This window comes from Triturus cristatus, chromosome 3_1, assembly GCF_964204655.1.
Source record: "Triturus cristatus chromosome 3_1, aTriCri1.1, whole genome shotgun sequence".
NCBI lineage: Eukaryota > Metazoa > Chordata > Amphibia > Caudata > Salamandridae > Triturus > Triturus cristatus.
In genome coordinates this window covers 976,075,749-976,102,723 of record NC_140583.1, presented here as the reverse complement: position 1 = coordinate 976,102,723, position 26,975 = coordinate 976,075,749, and positions in this window count along the sequence as shown.

The following is a 26,975-nucleotide window of genomic DNA, read 5'->3' as shown; positions in this document are numbered from 1 at the left end:
GGATGACATGAACTGCAAAATCCTTGTATTGGCATATTTTATGTAATTGTTGACATAAGGGGGTACCCATGAAACAGGGGGCAACCCATGATAAAATTCTGGCCCTGGGACAATAGAGGTAATTTTTGACATATGGGGCACACATACCATATTGTGAAACAAATGACACCAACTCCTGAGGTACATTAGGTTTCATTGGCTTAGCACACCATCAAAGAGTATGAATATTTAATGAGTGCCCATACTGTGCCTATGTCATTTTAGCCAACTTATGTTTAAATTGTGCATTTAAATGCATGATTTCACCTCATTCTTTTCAAAGTTTTCTCTGGTGAGAAACCCGCTACGTCTGGCATATTCGCTTTGCTTGCGCACTACAAAACAATCGTGATGCCACAGATTTTTCAAAGATCACGTCAGCACCATAATAGAGGTGGTATTTAAAATAGACATCTGTCTGTGTTATGCTGTTATACTAATCATGCAGTTAGTATGGAACTTCAGCAGTCAAATTTTGTGATGCTAGGGTCATGCGGCATACCTTCCTGGTAAAAATCAGGGTCATGGGTCATATAATGACACTTCCTGTGATGTCATTCAGGGTGTGCGTTGTCACTTCTGCTGCCCCAGGTACTTTGCTGAATCGATGTCCCTGAAGGTGACAGCCGTGCTAAGGGGAAGGGTGCCCCCTTTCTAAAAAATAGTGTGGGACTCCATCCACTTATGTCCACCCTCCCACATGTGCCCTGGTCCGCTTCATCCCTCCCTCCATTACTGAATGCCTTGCACATCCTAGAGGTGATGCATTTGTTGCTGCAATAGTGTTTGGCTTTGGTGACTTTTCACCTTGTGACTGTTACTCATTTCATTCTGTCTGATATTGAACGGCTCTCTCGTGGCACAATAGATCTTGTTCAGAAAGAATAACCTACATCTCCATTCTCCCTGCAAGACCCTTCTTCGCCTACTTCGGGCTCTGTTCGAACGACGCTTTCTGACGGTTGAAAATGGCGGACGGTAACCATGGTGATAGGTGTGGGAGCTGAGGAGCGATACCAGAGAAAGGGAAACAATTTTTCCTGCTTTGAACAGCTTGCTGGACCAGTTCCCAATGAGAGCTGGAGGGACTGGCTTCCACTGCGTGCAAGGCCTGCTGTTTACTGCCTTCTCATTAGCTGCGTATATGACCATAATGCCTGCCTTGCAGAGAGCCCGCTGGATTTTGGCCCAGTTGGGGTGCCAACATATGGAGCCAGAGACCATAAAACAGCTTGGCTAGTGTTTACAGCCGGAACCAGTGAGCCAAAGTGCGCTGCTTATGGCATTTCTCGAAGGTACTATTTCTACTGCTCCGAGTAGCGGAAGGCCGAGTAGCGGAAGGTTTCCCAGGCCCAGTGGTGTTTTTAACACATCAGCCTTGCATCAATATGTTTCCCTCCAGACTTAAAGAGGGGGCGTCTTCGAGGAGGAGGCGTACCATTAAAGACTTGTGCTGCACTACTGGGGTACAACACAGGTAAAAGGAAATAAAAACAAAACAACGACCCTTGGGCCAAATTTAGCATTCATGCATGCTCTTTATGTGTGGCCTTCCATCTGTAGAGCACAATCTGTGCAGAGGGGGTGGTTGGTACCTTAAAGGGCACCACTGACAGACACTGTCAATGTCAGATGAGGCTGGAATAAGCAATGCAGAGCTGCAGCTCCTCTTGCGGTATGTGGTCTAGACTCCATAAGAACATACCTGGCCCTGTGCACCGTTAGTAAATTGTTTCTTGTACCTTGCAACGCAGAGACTGTGGTTTTAACAGGTCTCTGTAGAGCACTGATGAACTTCCAGCAGTTCTATTGACTATTCACAAAGGCGTCAAGGATTCAATGGGTGGTTTTTGGTCTTCATGTCTGGGCAACAAGATGATTGCTTTGGGAAAGTGGGATTGAGGGTAGGGGTGTGCGAAATGTCATCTGTGTGACATTTATCATGCTTGGGAGTGTGCAAAATGTGTGCAGCTCACGTAACTGATGTTTAGTGAACAAAAAGGGAATGTGTCTCATGTGTGGGACTCAAAGAGTTCAGAATTCTGGGCTACCCTTAAAGTCCTGATGAGGGCTCATTTGGAATTTTCTCATAGCCAGGGCAATATGAGGTCATATGTCTTTGCCAAGAAGACACCTATCACAGGGACCCAGGATGCAAGAAAGCTTACTAATCTTTCCTCAGATAGTTCTTGTTGGGGAAGAGAAGGACTGTTGCCATGACCAGATCCTTTTTCCAATCAAACTACACTGCTGCCCTTGCCAAGTATAAACAGCACACAGGCATGGCCAAGCAGCACTACCATTCGGCGCGTGTTAGCCAGGTCTGTAACCTTGCCAGAGTATCTGGTGAAACTGTCACAGTGCCTCTGTGACATTCTTTAGTACTATTTGCAGCTCAGCAGATATACCCATTCCTTCGTCTTCAGAACAAGCGAGTGTGTCCTTGATGTAGATTTGCAGGACTGAGGGTGCCGAGACCATTTCTATAATACAGACCTTCTGGTTCACCGTCTGACATATTACCGACCACATTTATGAATCAACTCGCCTTGCTTCTGGTTTCCGAGTTGACCCTCTCTTTAATTGCTCACGGGTGCAGGGAGCAAGAAGATGGAGAACTGCAGAGATTAAACACCTCACAGACAATCTCCCTCACATAATGATGAGAACAATTTTCTACCCATTTTCCTTTTCCATATTTTGCAAAACATTTTAGAGTATCTAGTGCTTGCTCAACAACAACCATTTTTGGAGTCTAACAGTGTACTTCATCCCTTCCAGGTTGGCTTCTGAGCCAGTAACAGGATGCAGTTTGTCATTACCTCTGTGCTGGATGACCTGCATCTGCTGGACAACAGCAGAGGCACTGGTGTTCTTTTCCTCTTGGGCCTGTCGGTGGCCTTTGATACCGTTGACTCCTCCTTATTTCTGGCAAGAATAAGAGAATTAATGTGCGACCACCTGACTGTCAAGTATGTTGGTTGCTTTCTTACTAACTGAATGCAGGCTACCTTTTCCTCTACCTTTCAAGTCTGATTCAAAGTTTGCCTGTTGTGGTGTCCCAGAGGGTTTAGTGCCTATTTAGAAGTTTGGCAGTCCATAAGACTGCCAAACTCGCTGTGGCGGGGCAGTGGGGGTCGGGGACCACCGCACCAGACGTCCGACCGCACTATTACAACTATGGAGCTCTTACAATGAGACTGCTGCATCTGCCAGAGATCTAGCGGTGGTGTGGCAGTCTGAGGGTCACAATATGCTGCCGGTGCCACAGCATTATGAGTCTCTCACTGCCACAGATTTCATGACGGTGAGCCCGCCATGAAACTCGGGGGGCGAGGATACTAAGGGGCCCCTTGTTTCCTCATGGCCTGTGGATGCATTCAGGGGGGGGCAAATGGTGTGCCCCCCTGTCTGCAGGCACCTCCTTTCCTGCTCGGCATCGACTGCACAGTCCATGCTCTGCAGGAACAGGCTTTGGCATTCACATTGTGGTGCCTTTTTAATAGGCAACGCCGTGGGAACACCAAAGGACCACCTGCCAGACCACGAGAAAACTCGTAGTCTGGCAGGCGGCAGTGAGGATTGGCGGTGTGGGAGTGGGGCGGTGGCGTGCCGCCCCACTTCCACACCGCCAAACTCATAACTAGTCTTTTCTCCTCTTTTGTTTAGCATCTACATTGTGCCATTGTCCCTGCTCCGTCATTCAATGGGATTTCAATTTCACATGTATGCTGATGACACTCAGCTCATTTTCAAGTTTACCACTGCTCCGTCTACTCTCTGTATTTACTCAAATTCTGCTTCTCTTTGCCTTAATTATATTATACCACAAATTTATTTAAAACTCAGTCTAGCAAAAACTGAGATACTAGTTACTGAACATTCCTTCAATAAATGGATCTCCTCAAACTTGCCTGAGGTCATGGGTCCTCTACCTTCTCCTTCCAAAGTTTTGGACATTTAAATTGACTCAGATCTCTTCCTTAAACATCAGGTCTTCAAAGTGACTGGTAAATGTTCTGGAAATTAAAACAGTTACATTAAATCTGGCCTTCTACTGGCTCCATAGTCTTCATACACCAGCTGTCCTATCTGTGATTAAGTCTTGCCCCGATGTTTGCAATTCTAACTGCCTGGGTATCCCAGATAACCCAATGAGAAGGCTCCAGAAGGTGTTGAACACAGCAAATTGGCTGAACATCTGCACTCATCGTTACTGGAACCCATCGTCAGCCTCATATATCTCCCATCTTGTGGCGCCTATGCTAACTGGCCATCAGGAAATAGTTTTCTTCAAGACACTGTAATTGTTAACCAGGTAATTTATTGTAATGCAACCTAATTTTTCGCTGGCAAATTTCTACTTTGCTCACCTCAGCATAGTTTATGCTCCACTGGCCAGCTTCTGCTGTACAGAACAGGTCAGAACAGTCACATTTGGTCAAAGGGCTTTAACTTCAGGAAGAGAATGACACAGACTACCTGTATATCTTTGGTTTCTCCCCTCCTTTGGGAGAAGGGGACATGCCTTTTTAGGCAAGCATAGTAACAAACTTCAGTTTGGTGTGGGCTACATATCTCAAGATTTGTTTAGCCAAGTTATTAAATAAAGGATAGTTTGAATTAGTATTGAATTAAGCATCTGGAGCCCAATTACAGAGCATGCTCACTTTTATTATGAAGAATGGGAACTCATGCTGACCTGGGGCAGTGCAATCAAGTGAAATACAGAGTGGCTAATTCAAAGCCGCTCCATGTTGCACTGTGCAGGTGGCAACCCGCCTGCCCTTTTAAGATGAATTAGAGATACTCATTCAGGTGGGTGCAGTGATTGACTGCACCGGCCTGCAAAGGGATGTCTGTGGTGTCCATGGGCCACCCTTGCCCCCCTCGAAAGGGCTGCCATCTGGGGTCGCATTGATAGTGTGCCACCTTTTTGCTGTGCACTTTTAGTGCACCTACTGACAGCTTCTTTGCCTTTGTGTCTGCGTCTTTAATATGGTGCAGGAGCAGAGATAAAGAGATTGTCTCATTTGCATAGGGCAAATGCCCCATGCAAATGAGGGAACACCCTCTTGAGATAGCCCTGGTGCACATGTAGAGCCAGCGCTATCTGTAATACAGAAGGGACCGCACAAGCATCTGCTGCCCCTGCTGTAATACCAAAGTGTCCTGGGTGCGCACAAAGCAGGTACACATGCCCATTATGCCTCCGTGGCATTTCTATAATACAGGCCCCTGTTGTGTTATCTTGTATAGTACCAAGAAACTTTTGTTAGCTTGGGCTATGCAAACAATACATACCATTGCATGACAACATAACAGAGTGAAACGACTTAATGGAGGCTCGATGGGGACTATCAGGCTTATCCACTAACCAGAGGCTTCCTTCCAAACCTAGCACCAGGTACCGCAGCCCGGAAATAGCTTCCCAGCTCCTGTAGGGTTGAAAGCTCTTACTGGGTTCCTGTTAAAGCTCTGGTCTGGCACAGTGGGTGGTACCTTGGGCCTGCCCTCCATTCACTGGCCCATGGTGTCTTAAGAGTGTTCAGGGCGAGGTCTCCAAGCGGCACGGAGAAAAGCTGTAACGAGACACCAGTCAGAAATTTGGGAGGCCCTGCCTGCTGACCTGAGCAGAAGCTCCCTCTCTCAGCTAGGTGTGATGCTTGCAAAGTAGAAGCCTGCAAGTAGCTGACGGGTCACAAAGCTGGCACCTGGGAAAACTTTAGTTAGGTCCCGGATGTGAACTCCGGCACTCCAGAGGTGAGCGTCCCCAGGTCTGGGCTCTGTTCCCTGGTATGTGGTTGTCCTAAAGTGCTCATTACGGGGTTCTGGAAGCCCAGGGAGGGATTTTCTTCTCTGCTAGGTAAGAAAGGTCTAAGCGGATCCACAGGTAAAGGTCTCATAGGCACAGGGTGCAGCTCACCATACTTAAGATTTATTTTCTGGACTGAAAAGTGCAAAAGTGCCCGGGATGGGGTTCTGCAAGCCGGGGAAGTGTTCCACTGCTCTGATTGGGAGTAAAGCTCTAGCCATGCCACAGTTAGAACTTTGGAAGGCTCTACATGTTGACCTGGGCAGAAGCCCTGGGTTCCATCTCCCTCTGTCAGCCAGGAGTGGCCTTTGCACCCATGGCAACTTTCTAAAAGATTGACTGGTACACCTTGGCACCTGAGGGCAAAAATATATCACCAGACCGCAGCCAGAGTTCCAGCTGGCCCCAGGTCCCAGGCTCCAGCCACTGGACTGTGGTGTTCCTCTGTCCCCAGCCTGCCTCCAAAGTGTCACAAAAAGTTGCGCTTATCTCCCAGTGGAATGCATGGTACAAAAAGATGACAAACTTTGAGGTGAGCCATCTAGTCTCGCCCCATAGGAACTGAATAGTATGCCCAGATGGTCGGGCTGGTAAGGAAGTCTTTATAAGGACTCTTTTGAAGCTTTTGCCCAATCAGGGCATAAGGGGTTTGGGTACACTTGTTCAAACATCACCTTGCATCACCCACAGTACACAGATTACAAGAAAAGCTAGTGACCTTCCTACAGTTTAGTAGGGACAAAGTGCTCATAACCTGTTTGCTCCATGTGAACTTGGAGGGAATTTCAGATCCACCAAATCCTCCTCAAGAAGGTGCAATGAGTGGGATGTTGGGTTCTGGGAGCTGATTGGAAACTGCCAGGACTCTCCAGGATGAACAGCTTGGGAGATGAGAGACTGATATCTCCATATGTCTGCATTCTGCAGCCCCCTAGTTATACGCTTTGACCAGCAGCTAAGGGGTTCCAAAGCACCTAGAATGGAGCTAGGCAGGCGCATTGGGCTCCTTTGCACTGGCAGAGTGGGAATCTCGGACCAGGTTCCCAGTCAGATCTGTGGCCCGGTATGTGGGCCTCGTCCTGGGTCTCAAGCCAACACAGAGGTGCCCCAAGATAACCAGGATGCGCTCCAGCATGCTTGGGGAGGCTTTTTCACCTTGAGTTGTGTAAAAAGCTCTGACGTGATACCTGGTTGTGGTTCTTGGGCCTGATATCAATTTGCCTGCTTCTGTGCCCCAAAGTTTTGAGGGCAGGGCTCCAGAAGTTAGCAAAGCTCTAATTAGGTACCCAGTCAAACCTCTGACGAGCCTCGGTTGTCAGCTTCTGGTCCTGGGCTGCATTTGTTGGCCCGTTACATCACTAAGGGCCCTGGAAGTCTTTCCAGAGTCCCAGGGAGGGTTCCTCTCTTCGGGTGGGTGAAAAGCTCTAACAGGTCCTGGTTAGAGCTCCAACAGGTTTGGGGTGCATTTCCCTGGATCGCATTTGCCTGTGGTGATATAAAGTGCACAGGATTGGGTTCTTCAGGCCTGGGGAGAGTTCTTCTCCTTGAAAGGAATGGAAAGCTATATTTTTGTTAAACTTAGTTTTATATTTATTTTTTTACAGTTTTATAAACATTCACAGCAAAAAAATGGCAACATTATAACTTTGCAGCAGTGTTACATTCGTGCGTCACAACACTTTCCAGGAATCGACTAACAGAGGGTGGAAGGCAATTAGGGGAGGAGGGGAAGGGGGTTGGGCCCAGATACAGTTCCTCACTCTCACCCACGTCATTCATCCCACCACATGCAGTAGGCACACCCCATCCCTACTCACACATCACTCTTCACTGTCAGGTGCTCAATCTAGGACTCACCACTGTCTTCCCCGTTAGATGTATCCCCACTCATTTTGGAAGACTCCGGGAGTGCATCGGTGACCAGATCATCCGCTGCCAGAATTTCCAGTATGTCTTCCCATAACTCCAGGTCATGCTCTGCATGTTCATTAACTCTCACTTTCCTTGGCAAACACCCAGTCCCTGAGGTGCTCTAGCCATCGGTTCGGTAACTGTAACATAGATCTAGCCCAGTGTATTTCAATCTGTCTCCTCACTAGTACCAGACCCAACACGCCAAAACAAAACCTCATCTTCCTCCCCTTAGCTTGGTTCAGCACCAATCCCAACAAGCAGTGCTGATCTTTCTCCACTCGGGTGCTCGTCACCTTACACAGATTGTCCACCACATCAGTCCAGTAGTCCCCTAGTCTGGGTTAGTCCCATGCATATGTATTCAATAGTGCTGGAGCCCCACAGCATCTGGGGCTCCCATTGGCACTATTTGGTAAACAGGAGGGGGGCAAGCAACATGGAGTAGGTCTGGTAAAATTACATCAGGTGACCGTCTGGGCCTGGGCAATTCCCACCTGACTTAACACAGAGGGCAGTTGTCACCTCGCTTACGCATATCTTTCTCTCTAACATTTCTCTCTGGGCTTTTTTGAGTGCTGGAGTGCAACCCGGTTCAGAAACGCACCTATATTCTCTGGCGTCACTGTGACCAGTCCCTCATACACCTCCCCATGTGGTCCCTCACTAGCGCATAGATTTCATTACAAGAACGGAGGCTACATTATGCATAATCTTTTCATGCAGTCTCCAAGCAGCTGCATACATCACAATAATAAAGGTTCCAGAATAGAACATTAGGAGTACATAAAAGGCATGAGCCATCAAGAATCTGCCTCTTTTAAATGCGGCTCCGAGCAGAAAAGTTCATTTTATTTACCTTATTTCCTACATGTTTGGATGTTGCCTTTTTATGGTATTCCATTTATGGGTTAATCTCACCCTCCCCCCTTCCCTCTGCCTCCACACCGATCTCCAATTTATGGAAATCCCCCCCCTTTCTCTTTTTCTTCCTATTCTACACCTCGTGTCCTTCTCAACCTTAGTTCTGTGCTCACTCGTCAGCCCTCCCTTACCTCGTCATTTAACCCCGAGGTAGGTATCCATTTACCCAAAACCTTTATCGCTTATTTCCAACATTTTTTAAAAACGAGATTCATTCGAGTATTCCTTAATACCTCAGCGTGACTGAACTTCTCTCCCGATTCGGCACCCTAGACCCCCTTCCAAACCACGTGTTTTCGTTACTACTCCGATGCAGGTCGCCGACTCGATCGCAGCCCGCTTCGTGTCCAAGATTAAAGAAAAGGACCTTGACAACGGCGTCCTCGCGTCCTACTGTTGCCAAGGACATCACCTTCCCGCAATTAACGCTGCTCTCCAGCTGCTTCACACAGCCATGCTCAAGCCCATTGCCTTGACAACACAGCAGCAGCTGATCGTTCACACGGGCGTCAATTACCCGTCCTCGGAACCGCGATCAGCTGCTGCTATCCAACCTTATCGCAAGTTACCCAACAAAATATGCCCTAACCTCTTTGGCCGGGCAGGGATAAGGGTCCTCTCTTCCGGCCGATTTTACCAAAGACCCTTCCCAAGATCACGCAGTTTTGGAAGAGGTTTTCAGCAGTTCAACAACTACCAATTCTACCCCCCGATAGGGAGAGGAACGCGCACCAGAGGTTTCAGATCCCGCGGAACCTCCATCAACAGCAACCTACCAAGTGAGTACTCTTCCCCCCCTTACTCCTCCTTCTTCCAAAAGGTGGGAGGCAGACTCAGTCTCTTTTTTCAGAATTGGAGACTAATCACACAAGATCCTTGGGTGTTAAATACTGTCAAGGGATCCATGATAGACTTTACAGAAACACCTACACAAACCTCTCTCCCGAAAGACATTTCTCTCCCTCTAGACCAACAAAAAAATAATAGAAGAGGAAATCTTCTCCATTCTCCAGAAAGGAGCAATTATAGAAGTCCCTCTGGAAGATCTCAGGTTCATAAGCACTCTCTTCCTCGTAGAAAAAAAGGACAAGGGTTGGAGACCCGTGATAAATCTAAGCGAACTAAACAAATATTTGGTCTACAGGTACTTCAAGATGGAAGGGATCCATCTTCTGAGAGATCTTCTATTAGAGGGAGACTGGTTAGTCAAACTGGAACTAAAAGATGATTATTTCACCATCCCTATGACCCTAATCCACCAACCCTTTCTCCAAATCCAGTGGAAAAACCACTTATATTAATTCCAAGCTCTTTCGTACGGCCTTTCCTCTGCCCCCTGGTGTTTTAGCAAGGTCATGAGAACAATTGCCTCACACCTAAGAGAAAGAGGCATCCGTCCGATCATTTACTTAGACAACATTCTTATAATGTCGCAAGACCTGTCTCAAATAACCCAAGATCTCAAGACGGTAATGGATCTCTTAGAAAGCCTAGGCTTTATCATCAACAAAGAAAAATCAATCCTCATTCCTTCCAGATCTCTGGAGTTTCTAGGCTTTAACGTAGATACCTCCAGATGTCTTCTCTTACACCCTTCCAAGAAGATCGCCAAAATCAAGAAGGAAATACGTCATGTCTCGAAACAACAAGACCTTTCTCTGAGGGAGCTAGCCAGACTACTCCTCTATTCAAGCTATCTTTCCAGGTCCCCTAAACTATCGGGCACCCTAAAGGGTAAAAGTGAGGCCCCTAAGATCTAGTCTCTGGTACAGAGATCGGATTACCCTGGATCAAGAAGCACAATTGGAACTAACTTGATGGCTCGAGAACCTAGACACGTGAAATGGCGAAGCGATCTTTGGTTCAAAACCAGAATTTGTTTTAGAGTCAGTTACGAGCCTCCATGGTTGGGGAGCCTGTCTTCTTGATCAGAACACTGGTGGTATCTGGTCGCAAGTGGAATCCTCCCACCACATAAATTACTTGGAACTAACAGCTGGCCTTGATGAGCTTCAAACACTCTCTCCACGGCAGGTCAGTCATCTTAAAGATGGACAACATGTCCACAGTAGCCTACATAAATTGCCTTGGAGGTACGAAATCTGCAGACCACTCAAATTTAGCCAAGAAACCTTGGATGTTCTGTATGGAACCCAAAATCACTCTCAAAGCGGAATACCTCCGGGGGAAAACGAACATCTCCACGGATTAGAACTCCAGATTCCTGTTAGATCACAGCCACTGGAAACTCAACGTTTCCGTGTTCAGGACCCTGAACAAGATATGGGGTCCCCTGGAAATAGACCTATTCGCGAGCAGACTAACGTTTCTATTGAAAAATTATTACAGCTGGATGCCAGACCCGGGTGCTCTGGCAGTGAATGCCTTTCTCCAGTCTTGGAAAGGAGTCAATGCCTACACCTTTCCTCCCTTGCCATGATCTAAAGGGTTTTATAGAAAGTGAGACAGGACCAGTGCTCCCTTGTTCTAATAACTCCCTTCTGGCCATATCAAGCCTGGTTCCCCACCACTCTGGAACTAGCATGCAACCCCCCCTTCTTAATCCCTACCCAAGAGTATCTCCTAACAGACGTACATGGAGGAAGTCACCCCCTAATTCAGACAGGGAGCTTGAACCTTCTTGCTTGGAGAGTGTCAGGAGAGCCAACAAAATCTCAGGGCTTTCGTCAACAGCTGCAACTCTCCTCAAAGAGTCTTGGGCCCCTGGCACTCACTACAAATACAACAACATTTGGAGAAGCTGGGTTCGTTGGTGCCTGGAAAGGAACCTGGATTCCTTGGAGGCACCAATTGTTGAGATAGTAAACTCTCTTGTTGAACAATTTGATAGGGGCCTCAGCTTTAGAACTATCAATTGCTATAGATCAGCTATCTCTGCTGGCTCCACACTTGTCAACGGTAAAACGGTAGGTAAAAATGTCATTGTTTGCAGAGTAATGAAAAGCATCTGCCTTAGAAGGCCTCCTAAGCCCAAATACGAGACTCTCTGGGACGTTAATCTGATTCTAGATCTTTTCACTAACTGGCCGGATAATACTCTCCTGAGTAGAAAAGATCTTTCTATTAAGCTTGCAACTCTGCTATGCCTAATTTCCTGTCGAAGAGTCTCCGATGTCAAAGCTTTAGAGGTTTCAAATAGATCCTATAACATGTTTGGTGTTAAATTCGAGATTTTTAGAAGAAACAAAACTATGTCTGATTCAATATTCTACCCACGTTTTGACCTCTGCCCCAAACTTTGTGTAGTTAATTGTATGAGAGAGTATGATCGGTGAATGTCTGGTCTTTGTCCTCCGGGTGTGAATCAATTACTCATTTCATTTGTTAAACCCTACAAAAGTATAACCACAACATCCATTGCTAGATGGGTTAAAACCGTCATGAATTTAGCAGGTATTGACTTAAGAAAATTTCAAGCTCATTCTCTTAGAGGTGCTATGGCCAGTAAATCTCTCTGGTCTGGAGGTAAGTTGGATGACATATGCTCAAAGCGGCCGACTGGTCGAATGCTAGCACTTTTGCATGACACTACTGCAAGCCTATTGAGCATATGTATGATGTAGTCTTACAAAGCTACCAACATGCATAATGTAGCCTCCATTCTTGTAATGAAATTGCAATTCTCCTATTACCATGACTACAGAATCTGGATTTCATTAAAGACATGGAGGCTGGCATTATCCCACCCATCCCACCCTTGGGATGACTACTCTTACAGTGTTTGTATGCCTATTCATTAACAGTGGTACTTTAACTTGTGGTTTTTTTCATACTATGTATTTCGTTCAGGAGGTATTTACTTCTCTCTCTTTTCAGATAACCCTTCTTAACTACGAGGCGTCTTGGACCCATCTTTGCATTTTCTTCTCTCTTTCGTGATGAGCACCTGAGGATCCTTGAGAAGTTTGAAAGTCTAGAAGTTTGGACATTTAGAAGTTTATTATAAATTCATGGTCTTATTTATTCTTTTCTCCACATTCTTGATGGCTCATCCCTTTTATGTACTCCTATTCTATTCTGGAACCTTTATTATTGTGATGTATGCAGCTGCTTGGAGACTGCATTAAAAGATTATGCATAATGTCAGCCTCCGTGTCTTTAATGAAATCCAGATTCTCTAGTCATGGTAATAGGAGAATCGCAATTCTCACCTGGCTAGACACCCTAGTCCCATCAGGGCTGATCAAAGACAATATCAGTGGAGTGGGTCGCACCCTTCCGAGCATCCATGCCAATATGCGGCCCGACTTATCTCCCTCTCTGTGGAGCCACTTCTTGTATTCCTTCAGAGTGTGACAGTCCAGTATGTCCCAGAGCTCCTCTACCTTGTGCTGTGCCTCAAGGAGCTCCCCACTCTCCGCCCATCTTCCTGCAGACGACATAGTGCTTGTTCCCCCTCCATGAGCTCCTGCTTCAGTCTTCCCCTGGTGCCCTGAACTCTCGAAAGTTTGAGTCCAGATACCCCACCAAAACCTCTTGGAGCTCCTCTCGGAAGACCGAATCCTGCAATCCCTCAGGATGAAGTCTCCACAGCAGGACCCCCGGTTTCCCCCTGCCCAGCCCGTATTCCAATAGCAGTGGAGCCTCATTCGACATAAACCAGGCTTTATACCTATCGTTCGGGACACACTGCGAGCCCTCCTTTGGCACCAGGAATCTATTTATCAAGTTATATGCCACATGAGCCGGGATGAAACAGTAAAGTTCATTGTCTGTTGGATGAAGCTCACGCCATATGTCCCCGCAACCTACCCTCTCAATCACCTCCCGCAAGTGTATCCATCATGTGCAGCTTAGTGCTGGCCCTGGGGGACTATTGGTCTACTGTGCCATCCATCACACAATTAAAGTTGCTAGCCCAAAGTTTCGGCATTCCCATGTATGGTGTCAGCTGCCTCTCAACTATGGCAAAAAAGTCCTGTTCATTATTTTTATTAACCATTTATAAAGTGCAGCTATCACCCAGCAGGCATCTTGGTGCTAGTATCAAGTCAGTCTACATAAAAGAGTCTTCAGGCAACATTGCAACGGGGAGACTGTTGTTGTGTTCTCACTAATTAGTAAACAACCAGGTTTTTAGACTTTTCCTGAAACTCAGCGCGTTTGTATTTGCTCTCCGGTTAATAGGGAGTGTGTTCCAAATTTGTGCCACTTTCACTCTGAAGGATCTCCCACCTATTCTTTTTGTTTTGAACGAGGGCACACAGACAAAACAGGCTGAGGATGATCTTAGGGGCTGTACAGGTTTGTGGGAATATAATGTTTCTTGTGACCTGGGTTCGCTACTGTTCAAGGCTCTGTGTAGTATGCACATGGCCTTGAAGATCCATATTTCCTTCACTGGTAACCAGTGAAGTTCTTTCAAAGTGCCAGATTCTGAGTCAAAACTAGTTTTGTTTAACGCTAACTTAGCAGCCAAAACTTGTATCTTCTGTATCCACTTAAGCAGATAATCTGGAATCCCTATAAGGAGAGAATTACAATAATCCAGTCTACTCAGCACCGTACATTGCACTACCATATTCGTAGCCGGTTGTGGTAGAAGGAGGACGATTTGTTTTTGACTTCATAGAAGTCTGTGCAAGTGGGCACTGTTTTATTGATGTAGGTCTACATGGAAAGTTTCTCATCAATTTGGACTCTAAGGTTTCGGGCCGACTGTGCTGTCTTCAAATCTGTACCCCTTTAACCAGGGCCAGAAGACCCCTGGGACCTGAAACTTTAGTTTTCCCGGAGAACAGCACAATAATTCAATTTTTTTACTTCTATTGAATTTGAGTGTGTTCTTGTTAAGCCAATTAACCATTTCGTTTAAACAAACACAAACGTTTTCTAGCTGAGTAGAGTCAGTTTGGTCTAATGATATTATTAGTTGTGTTTCATACGTTTAATTTATGAAGGAGACACCTAAAGACTTTATCAAAGACATCAGTGGTTGGAGATAGACGTTAAAACGAATAGGGCTCAAGGCCGAACCCTGCCGTACCCCATGTTGAATTTCTATAAATTCTGATTCAAAATGAGGAAGGGACACTGCTTGAGAATTGTGTGAGAGGTAGAACTCAAACTAGTTGAGGAAAGAACCTCCTATTCAAATCTCTTTTAACCGTGTGAGCAGGATTTGGTGGTTGACACTGTCAAAGGTGGCCAATAGATCCAGTAGGTGATCTAAAGCTCATTTGCTTAGGCTCCCGCAAATTGTTATGTTCAAGAAAACCAGATAAAATCCTGCTGAGGTATTTTTCCAAGATCTTAACTGGAAATGGAAGTCAAGAGATTGGGTGGTAATTACTAGGTTCCTGAATGTCAGCCGAAGGTTGTTTTAGCAGTAGGGTTACCAGCACCTTCTTCTTGGCCACTGGAAATATTCCTGTAGCAAGAGACTGATTACAATCTTTTTTACAGCTGGATAAAGTTCAACAGCCCTGTTCTTCCAGATACTATTAGCGATGGGGTCTAATGGGCAACCTGGAGAGATTGAGAAAGCTACGGTCCTAAAATATGCTTCATTTAGCATTCCACCCTCTCCAAGAAAACCAAAGTGTTCAGTTTTGGGGTAGAAACTGTTAGTTGTGCCTCATTTCTGAGTTTTTTCTTTGATTCGAGATTGTCAGCATTATTTATATCATCAATAATCTGGTCTATTTTGCTGTGAAAAAAAATTAGAGAGCCCGTTGCACAGTTCCTGCGATGGTTGACTTAGTTGTTTTACACAGTGTGGTACAGCAAATTCTTTTACTATGTTAAACACCTTCTTAGAACTGTTGGTTGGTGCCATAATAGACAATGTATAATAGTTTGCCTTGGCATTTGTAATTACATTTTTATACTCTTTGAGTGCAATTTTCATTTGAAGCTTGTCGCTATCTGAATAAAGCCTACGCCATTGCCTTTCACGTGACTTGTAGATTGATTTCATGTCCCTCAAGGTCTCGGTGAACCAAGGTATGGATGGCTTAGATTTAGGCCTTATTGATTTCAAAGGGATTCATTTGTCGATAATTAGCTTTCCCAGGTGGGAATAGTTTGCATCCACTGTTTTTGTCTCCTGAAAACAACTAGTAAAGTTGAAAATCATTTCCTCATCTCGCTTTTTCAGTTTGGCCCAAGGTCTCCCTTTTACTATAGTCTCAGTGGGATTTGTCAGCTTAGCAGTCAGGCTAGGCTTAGTAAGGTGAAAGGCCATCCGTGTTGGGTGCATATACATTAAGCAGACACATTTCTACAACACCCCATCTAGGGTTCCGTGTACAAGTATAAGTTGCTCCTCCACGTCCGCCTTGAAACTTCAGACTCGAAACGGAACCTGTGGTGCCTTCCAGATGGAGACCCTCTCGCATAACTTTAGTATGTGGAGGAAAAGAGATAACCTCTCCAGTTTTTCTGGTGCTTCTGAGCCTCGCCCTCTAATAAGTTAGCTTCCTGCAGCATGGCAATCTATATCCACATTCTGTATAGGTAGGCATTCACTGTATAGTGTTCCCAAATGTGTTAAGACCTGCAAATTCCAGGTTATCACCCGTACCTGTCCTGCCATTGGTGGTCGATTGCATGTTGTCCCACCTTGGTGTCGCATGCGAGGTCCCCCCACCCACCTCAGACAGGCCGTGTGTCAGAGTAAGTTCAAGGTGAACCCCCCCAATCAACTACATGCTGCAGGAAACAAGAAAACAACCCATTAACACCTAAGCCCTACACGCCATCCCTGGGTAAACACACTCAACCCCAAATGGAATCTCCCCAGTCATGAAATCCACCCGTGCTCGAAATGAACTTCAAAACAACACTCTCTCTAACTCTAGTGTGGGGGTGAGACAATTCCTGTGGTGAATAGTTATGTTCAGGCTAAGGAACCCCTCCTCCCCAGACAGAATGCAGCCACCCTTCACAAAAACCGTCCCAGTTTTTGCCTCCGCAATTGTACTCAACTCCACTCATATGCAGTCGCACCTAAATAACAAACAAAACCAACACATTGAACAATAATACAAAACAAGAAGCGGGGGTGGGAGTACTTGCATCTGTCCAACACCATCAAACCGTAGCGCACACATTCCATACCAGTCCACAGAAGAAGGCAAGGCAACAGTTGAACTAGAGTCTTCACAGAAAACTCAGTGCAACGCAATACTTTACCCCTCTGGGGTCTGGGCCACAGTTCTCAGCGGGTTTACAAGTGTTCAGAGTGGTAAGGAAGGAAGGAGAGAAGGACACCTCCCGCCGCGAAAGTTACTGTGTCGATCAGCCCTGTCCATGTCTGTGTGGCCACAGGGGTACCACCGTCATCCAGTTCTCAGGGCACCGCCACCTCCTGCGTGTCCTCGACCACTCCCAACTCGCTCTCGATAGAGTGAGCTGACATCACCGACTCCACCAATGCCCTCGCCGCCTCCCTCTCTGTTCTCTGGCTCTCCACATCTAGTGTTCTGTCCTGGCGAACCACTACCCTCGTTGAGGAGCGCAACGCCTTCCTGCTTCTGTTGTGCCAGTGTCTTGATGACCCCTCTCGGCGCTGTCCCTATGGCCACTCCTGTAGCCCTCTCACCACCTGCACAGGTATCCGACTTTCTTCCCGGACTTCTAGCCAGTCCCACACCGCATCGGGTGACGTGAAGAAGTGGGAGCGCCCATTGTGGAGATCCTTGAGTTTGTGGGAGAAAGCAGCAAAAAGGTGAGTACCACTGCCTTCAGTTTTTGTGTGGCCCCTCCAAAGGAATGGTGTACGTTCTGCACTTGTGTGTAATCCCGAAAAATATGGATTGTCCAGTTCTCAAAGGCAGGGTCCCCTTCTATGCATTGATTGCAGGATGGCGTCTCTGTGTCCAAGGATTTTGGCAATCACAGTCCTTGGTGGTCCTTCAGGTGGCGGAGGCAGCACTAGCGCCCCGTGAACATGCTCCATCAAAAAGACCGGAGAGAGGGCAGCACACTATGAATCCATTATTTCAAAAAAGGTTCTGGGTTACCCTCCTCAGCCCCCCTCCGAGAATACCATGAAGCACAGGTCACTGCAGCGTGAGCGTCCCTCTGCATCTCCTGCATCCATCTCAAATGTTTGCATCTGTGTTGTTAATGTGGCAACTGCAGATCGGAAGGTGGCCACCTATGCCTGGAGCATGTGCACATTTTGTTCCATCTCCAAGGAGTGCTCTTCCACCTTTCAGAGGTCCACCCATAGCAAATTTATGTCCATTGAGATGGTGTCGATATTTGCCTGAACCTCTGCACCCGACGCCTCGATTGCTGCCACGATCTATGCTCTGGTTGAACCCTGCGGTTCATGTTGTCCACCACCTCAATCCGGCGGAGGACTGCAACCCGGACCCGTGGCCGTATATTGATCCTTTTTTGTTTGGTGGGCACTCCGTGCGGTTCTGTCTTTGCCCATCATCCAAGGGGCTCTCGCTCCCAGCAGAGGCTCAGCTCGAAAGAAGTCTTCAGGATCTCCCAGGTCTGTTACACACAATGGAGTCTAACTGCTGGCAAATTCCTGTTCCAGTGGACCATAGTCCAGATCTATGGGCTCTCCGCTAGTAGACGCCCCGGGTTCCCCTCACCAGGGGGGAACTGGGAGGCAGCATTCACATCCACACACAGCTATTCTCTTCCTTGCAGGCACCCTGGCATTCCCTATCTAGGAGCTTTGCGTGCACGGTGCGTGTTCTGTGGGTTATGAATCCGCACAGGTGTTCTGATGCCTCAGTGCACCTCAACCACCTGTCCCTCCACCCTCTGTGCACAAGGTGGCTTCAGCCAGAGCTTCAGCAACCACCCAGGAACGAGGAGTGGACTTCCACAGGGCAGGACACCACTCCAGCCGCCATCCACCGGCGATCACCACATCGCGTCTCACCTCAGGGGACTCTGTAACTTTAACTCTCGCTGGGCAGGTGTGTCGGGGGCCAAGGGTACTGCTAGGCATTATGCAGACCCTCGCCCAGCTGCATGTATCCCCCATTCAACGACCTTGGGGCCAACAGCAAAGAAGATAGAGTGAGGGGGTCCGATGAGGGCACCCAGCCACTTCTCCAGATAAACTTTTTTGTTGTTGTAGTTGCAGTTAGTAGGCCCCAGCCTCGGTTGCCACCTCCATACAATTCTGTACAACAGCTGCTCCCTGGGGTGAGGGAGAAGACTCCAAGACCTCGGTGTTGCAAGACCCCAATCGTCAGTAGTTCCATATCAATGGTGTGGGGGCAATGCGCTCACCTCCCCCCGCTGATGGTCACCGGACCACCAGGTGGACCACTCCACACAGTCCCAGTACACCCCACGATGAGTTTGGTGCCCTCTGCCAATGTACCTCAATACTGTCCAGGACAGGGGGAGGTGTGCACGCCACCGCCCTGGCGTCTCTATGCATGGTGCTTCCGATGTGTCTCCTCCGGCTCAGGGTGCCACCCCTTTTAATTAGGCTTCTCTGGAGTGCATCTCTGCCGCAATCTGGTCCCCCAGTGGCCACTGTGTCCCCCGTTTCAGGATCTCAGTCTGGTCAGGGCAAGAAGATCAGCTCTGCCCCCTAGGTAATCTGTCCTGTCCCTCTGGGGCCACTATCAGGCACTCACCCTGGTTCACAGCCGGCCTGGGGCACTGCCTTAATAATAGCTCTGCTTCGGAATGCACCTCTGCCACAGTCTGGGCCCTCAACGACTTCTGCATCCCCCAATGTAGGATCCTGTGCAGATAGCGGCAAGTAGCCCAGTCCAGTGCTGTGCCATAATCAATTACTGCTGTCCAGCTGAGGCCACTGTCAGGCTCTTTCCCTGTGTCTCGGCTGTCCTGGGGCGCCGCCATCTTTAGTACTCCGTACCGGAGCTCATTCCAGATGTCGCCCGGACCCCGAGCGGTCGTCTCAGGTTCCCCGGCAGGGATCGGGTCCGTAAGGAAAAATGGCTACTAGGATAGGCCCAAAGGATGCAGGACGCTTAACCCACATCTCTTAACCAGGCCCTGATTCCAAGAAGTCAGATAGCACCGAAGGGCATACATGCCTGAAAAACTGAGATGACAGACTAATGATCAGATAGAGTACGACACGTGCGAGCAAACCCCAGTGAGAGGCAGGGTGTCACCAGACATGGAGGGAGTCTCGTACTCCTCCGGGCTGACCAGCTCAAAGATGCTCCAATGAGCAGTACGTGCAACCCCAAAAGATGCCTGAGGCTTAGTGCCCTAGGCCAGAGCTCTTGGCAGTAGCTGCTCCAAGCTAACCAGCTCAAATAAGCACCTGTAAGATGTTCAAAATCCCCACCTGGATACCTTTCATGGGGCTTAGACTCTTGGGCCAAGCACTGGCCAGCACAACCTTCCATATCTAGGCCATGGTGCAGCCAGGCCGGTGAGAAGTATTGAGCTCATCAGGGCTGACCAATTTAAACAAGCCTCTTTGATATATGGCCTTAAAGCTATCACAAATACCCTGGAGCTGATCGTCTGGGCTACAACTCCATGCACTGGTCAGTGACACCTTCAATACCCTGGGCAGGGTTCACCCGACGTTTGATGAGTCTCTTTTACCACCAGGATGATCAGTTCTCAGAAGCCACAGGCAGAGGCCTGTGGAGGCTGAGCAGATGTGTGAGACTGGGTCCCTTGGTCCAGTACTTCAGACACTGGCTGCCCCAGGCTCACCAGCTCAGAGAAATCCCAGTGACAGGGCTGATAGGTCTGCACAGATGACTAGGTCTTAGTCCCCCCAGGGCAAGGGCTCCAGGTACCAGCCAGAGCCCCACAGGGAAGGATGCTGGCACACCTGGAACCAGTCTCATGCTTCTCCAGGCTGAACAGCTTGTAGATGCCCTACTGAGAGGTCAGTTGAGTTCATGCAGATGATTGAGGGATGTCCAGGACCGGCTGCTCTGGGAAAACTATCTCAAAGGCATTCCTGTGCAAGGTTTGGAAAGCCCACACAGATGCTTGGCGCCTGGTTCCCTGTACCAGAGCTCCAGGTACCAGCCAGAGTGTAAAGATGAACAGTACACAGCTGATGTTCAAAAGTATCTTCTTTGTTTAAGATGGATCATACACCACAGCCTGCTTCCACCAGCTCCAATGACTCTTGTTTTTCAAAGCAGTACATTATTTTCCTGCAGCTCTTCACAGGCAAGGTTCCACAACACATAGAACGTCAGAGGACCTGTGAGGGTTCTATACAATGACATAAGCAGGAGCACAGGTGGATGCCTGAGACCTGTTCCATGGGCCAGGGCTAGTGTAGTATCTGGACAGCAGGTTGGATGTTTTAGGAATGTTGGATGTTGGCTGTCTCCATGCAGTGATTCTTGGGACACAACATGAAGTATGGACTGGAGTTAGTGTTGGTTGTGTCATTATGAGCTCATTATAATAAATACACCTGCCTTTCTTCTTTGTGGTACCCCATGCTGCATGTATCAGTGAGGATCTTGGCTGCACAGAGGGCACTACCGCACATCGAGCAAGGATTTTATGTCAAGACCCACAGGCCAATATTATGCATTTATCCTTTATATGCGTCATCGTGATTTCAGATCTGTCTATAAAGAGTTATCACCACCCCGCTTCACAGGAGACCCTGCTAGTGGTGGAAATTCAGCCTGCTGTGGTATCATTTGGTACATTTTGAGAGGTGTTGATTGTGGTCTGTGAAATGTTACTCTTATCTGCATAAGTGATTTTCGTCCCTGGGTGCACGTACGCCATTGGGTGAAAGGAAATACTGCCTCTGGTGTACAAGTGTGAATATATTTGACAGCCTGAGTTGTTTTCTTCTTTGTGTGAAATGTAGGTCTCACCTACTAGGGCAGAGGTCTTCAGACTGTGGGGCGTGCCCCCTTGGGGGAGGGGGGGCGTGTCTGTATTTCCAGGGGGGGGTGCAAATGTCTCATCATGTACTTGTAAATGGAGATGGCCTGGAAGCACAACCTTGTTCATTTGTCGTGTTTCCAGGCTGTCTTCATTTACAAGCAGTGACAGAAATGCATAAAATATGCATGGAAACTTGACATTGAGTGCCCAAGTACCAAGGGGACGGGGGCAGTGAGTGTGGTGGCAGGGTCAGAGTAGTGGCTAAAAGAACAAAATACTTACTATTCTGTTGTTTGTACACTTTGGGTGTCTGCTTATGAAATAACACTCACTCCTTAAAATAAAAGGTAAATGCAAGTTTAGCTAAGTTGGTAGCAAATGCACTCTTTTACTTATGGAACCTCAATTTGTTCAACCGATCACACATCGGTGGGGATGGGGTGTGTGTGTTGTGCGTGTGTGTTTATAGAACTGAATCCTGTTTGGCACCGTGGGAAATAATGACTGTGAGCGCCTGGCCTGTGACAGAAAGAACTGTGAATATGTAAGTCGTTATTTAAACATTGTATTACAAAAAGGCTGCTGCAAAATGATCTGGGGCCATATGTAGGTAACATACTATTTACCGATTCATAAATACCGAATTTTACCGATTCGGTATTTATGAATCGGTAAATAGTATGTAGGTAAATAATCGGTAATTATTACCGATTCGGTAAATATCGGTATTTATGAATCGGTATTTACCGAATCGGTGATAATGCATCCCTTCCCATTCATTCCTATGGGCCTGGAGGCCCATTGGAATGAATGGGAAGCCAGTTACTATTACCGATTCGGTAAATACCGAATCGGTAATAGGGGAGGCATTATCATGGGTGGCAGGGTGTCACATTGACACCCTGTTGCACCCCTGATTCGTGCATGTGTGCACGAATCAGGGGTGTAAGGGCATGTATGTCTGCCACATGGCACTTTACAAATAGCACAAAAATGCTTTTTGAAAGGTATTCGTCATTTACCATCAACTTGTAGTTGGTGGTAAATAACGAATCCAGACACCAATAATGCACTCACTTGAGTGCCCCCTACATAGCATTTCTGGATTCGGTATTTACCGAATCGGTATTTTACCGATTTCTTAAAATTCCGATTCGGTAAATACCGAAGCCAGAAATCAGCCACCTACATCTCAAGTGCCTCAATACCGGTCGGTAAAGGGATATTTACCGATTTCCGGCCGTTACCGAGCGGTATTGAGGTACCTACATATGGCCCCTAGTGTTTAATACTAAACAAGTGCTCTAAAAATATATATGCAAAATTATCTAGTGTTTAAGATGAAACAAATCCATTCAAAGTATGTATGTTAGCAGTACCCTGTCAGACTGTACCTACTGTGATCTGTTAAATGAACCACTCAGAACTCAGCTGCTAACACTATTTCATTACCTCTCAAAAAGAATAAATCTTATTCACCACAAACATCAAGAGACTCCATCAATTAAAGCCTATACTGGGCCCCAAACACCCTTTACATTTGGTGATTAACTAATTGTACACATTTATGTTTCTTCAAGGCATGCTGGTGTCAAGGCTTGTTATCTCCTTAGCTCTCTGTCCCTCCCATGGCTTCACAGTACAGGCCTGTAAGTATCATTGATGCTGAAGGTGCAGTTGCACTAAACACCCTTTATGGCTGTTTTACTATCTTATTTTGCTTCCATTAGGGCTAAGTGTGTCCTTGCTGTGCCAGTGTTGTTTCAAAATTGGAGTGATGGCCAGGCACGGCGGGGAAGAGGATGAAAGAGGCAGAATAGACAGCCTGCTGCTCAGGGCCTCATCTATGAATCATGCAGCAGGTGCAGTTGCATTGGGGTCCAAGAGTGTGAGCTGCTCACAACAGACAAATTATGTTATAAGGAGCAGTGGTTTTAGGTCAGTTTCTCTTTTTGTTAGACACATTTGCTTTTTAAAGTCTCACATTTATAGAGGATTGTGAGCTGCTGAAAATACCCCTGAATTGATCTAATAAGCCCCGTTCCCTGTGCTCAGCCCTGACCCCCCCCCCTCACACTATCCCAATCCTTGCTATACATTTTTGTAACAGGGGCCACAACTTCAAAACATTGTGCTTACGAGAGGCTCAGAGCAAAAAGGTTTGAAGGCCTCTGTACTAGACAGTGCATGCGCTGTCTAATGTGAGACGTATTGTGGGCTTGCCAATAAGGCCACTGTGCTAGACAGTGCATGCGCTGTCTAATATGAGACATATTGTGGACTTGCCAAGAACATACAGGGCCTTGGAGCCCGCCCACTACTTACCATTGGTTGGATTGTCTGCTATTCTAATGTGCCTAATTCTAATTCGTGTCCCAGCTTGTGACATTTATGTTTGACCCTGCCAGGGAAGATTGCCTCTTTATCATCATTTTTGATTGCCTGGGTTCTGTGCTTCTACTGCTCAGTTTTCAAGCACTACTTTTTTATTTTTATTTAAGCATTCAGTGAGAGTGCATGTTTTTCCCAGCTATCTCAGCAGACAAATGTATGCAGACGGGCTTTACATTAGCACAATCGGACATTTAGATTACATTAACGTAATATGAATGTGTGGTAAGGCATATTGTAATCGCTGTATTAAACATCTTAAATAAATAAAGGATAACATTTTTTAGGAACAGAAAACTAACTTGTGCACAGCTTCTAGGCAGCAGTGCTTCAGACAATCTAAAACAGGAAAGGACATGGTCTTGGTATAAATCAGACAGACAAACGTAGGCAGTGGGGCTTTTTACGCACTACATAATATTTTAATGTTTCTTTTCAATTTACGGTTCTGCTATGACACTCCCAATATTATTTCAAATTGGTTATTTTTGTATATAACATCATTACTTTTAATGCATGATAATGGACTGTAATTCCATACCCCAGGCCATGTTGACTAGTGACAGGGACTGGGAAATGAAATGTTTGTGTGTGTTCTATTACAAAGCAATTGTGTAACAAGCCTCATGAGAACAGTTTGCTTCATGTGTAATACATCAAAAGTTGGTGTAATTATAAAACCCAGTTTAAATCTTAAATACATGTTTTAATGCTAGCTGTACCCATAAACGTAGTGCCACTTTTTCATGATTTAAAATGTACAGACCCCCAGATTGAAATGCAGTAGGTTGTTCTTACCTCTGAATTGAAATAAATACCTCATATCGCCTTATTTCCTTCAACATTGTGAACATTTTTAGGTCAAAGGCTACCAGTGCAGCTGTCTGGTTTGCTAAAAACTTCTATTCTAAAAGCTTCCCTGGAACTAACATGAATTTCCTTTGATACCCTGGCTGATTCACTCGAGTCGAGGAAAGATTTTTCGATCTTTCACTGACTCTTTCCCATTACAGCACTGACCAAAATCTCTGTTACCAGGTCCTGATGATGACCTGAATTACTCACAGGTTGAAACGTCGTCAACCACTCAGCGCATCCTAGGGCGTTTTCATGGTTGCTTAAATTAGTGGATTATTTATTGTATTACAACTATACTGTTTTGTAACCATTCTTCAAATCATATTCTTTACGCCATTGTTTTTGCTGTTCCTCACATTATTTCACATGTCACTTGCGCCGTTCACTTTTTGCACAAGCATTTATGTGAACACGAATGTTTGGGTTACACTAGCATATAATGGAATAGTGCTGATGTAACTGCTTCTGTTTTTATACTGTTTTAATACAGACTTGTGCAAATCTTTGTCATCTCCCTTTCTTTTCCTGCAATTGATGCTTTACACTTTATGAAATTGCCTACTAAACATTACCTGTTGAGACACTGTATTACAAAAGTAGAGTCACCCAACAGTATGCTCCTGAGGCAGTCTGCAAAATAGTCGCAATATGTGCCATATTGCATAACAATGCTACTAGGTGAACACTAGCCATCGCTATGAGTGACACTGATTCTGAAGAGGAGGATTCTGAGCCATCTCTTCAGCAGGCTCCAGACCAGAGTACAGCAGTGGAGGGGAGACACCGATGGGACCACATTGCAACAAATTACTTTTCAAGGTAAGTTATATGTGGCAGTAAACTCATTGAAATGATGAAAGCAGATTCAATGCTGTAAACAAAGCAATCTTTATTGCCAGGCTAATATTTATATTGCTATGATATTTTCAACTGTATGACATCTCAATGGTTAGAAAAGTATAAAAGAAATGTTGGTTACATCATCAAAATTACAATTGCATGGCCAAAATGAAGCGCATTAATCTGCGTCCTTCAATGCCTCTTGTGGGTATGTCCCACATGGGTTTAACATATTTGTTCTCCAGCAGGAGTACGGCTGCTGCTGCGTTGCAGGACACGTGCATCTGTGGCAGAGACGCTGCTTACACGTGACATGTCTTCACTATCTTGAGGGGCATCTGCAACACCATTTACAATTTTGTGCATTTTGTAGCACCTCAACTGCAGAGGTGATCGGACCTAAGTCCCTTGCAACATCCCCACTAACGTGTCCCAGTTCCACCTGCAGGGTTACTGTTCGCCTGGATAGGGTGGAAGTGGCATTGACCAATCTGCCAAAGGAACGGGTTGACCCATTCATTCTAGCCGCAGTGCTCCTGTCTCCATGCCTTTGATAGGCATGATCATCCACCATGTGCTAGCATAAGATTTCTATAGTGATGATGAGGCTGTCAATTTTTCAGTTCATGTTAACCATTTGAGTGCCAAGAGTATGAAACCCAAATGGAATGCATTGTTTCATGTTCTGCATCTTTTTGTTCATTATTTTCATCTGCTTATGTTATAGATGTTGAATTAGGATCATGGATGCCTGAAGGCCTCCAAACAACTGCGTGTTTGCTTCAAGATCTATGGCACAATGTGCCTCATGTAGGGGACTGCGCACACGCACTGGTGTTGGTGCCTCACACCTGGGTGCAAGACGGGACTATTAGTCAGAGCGACATCACCATCCTCCATTAATGGTGCCTGTGGTGACAATGAAGCAGTACTACATGGGGCAGGAGGTGTGCTTGCCTCACTGGCTATGGGTATTGGTTCTTCCGTTCCCATGTTTGAGTCCTCCACTCCCTCCACATTGGTATCATTAATATGTTCCTCAGGGAGATCTGTGTAAAAAATTAAATTGTATTTATTCACTGATATGATGACATAGCAATGTTTCAGTTTTAATAGCATTAGAATAATAAATGTCTAATAGTGACTACAGTGCTAACGTTTTGACTACATGTCCCATAAAGTGCCATGACGGTACGCTTTTTACTATCTTAAAAACATCCATTTGATGTATGCTACATTTTTAATGGACGTTGAGCATAGACTTAGGTTCAGAGATGTGATAATAGTAAATATTTTACACATATGTGTCAGTGTTTCTAAATCCCACAACTGCCTCAGGCTTCATGGAGGTCTCAACCATGACTCCAGTGCAGTGGGTGGGGGTACAGTT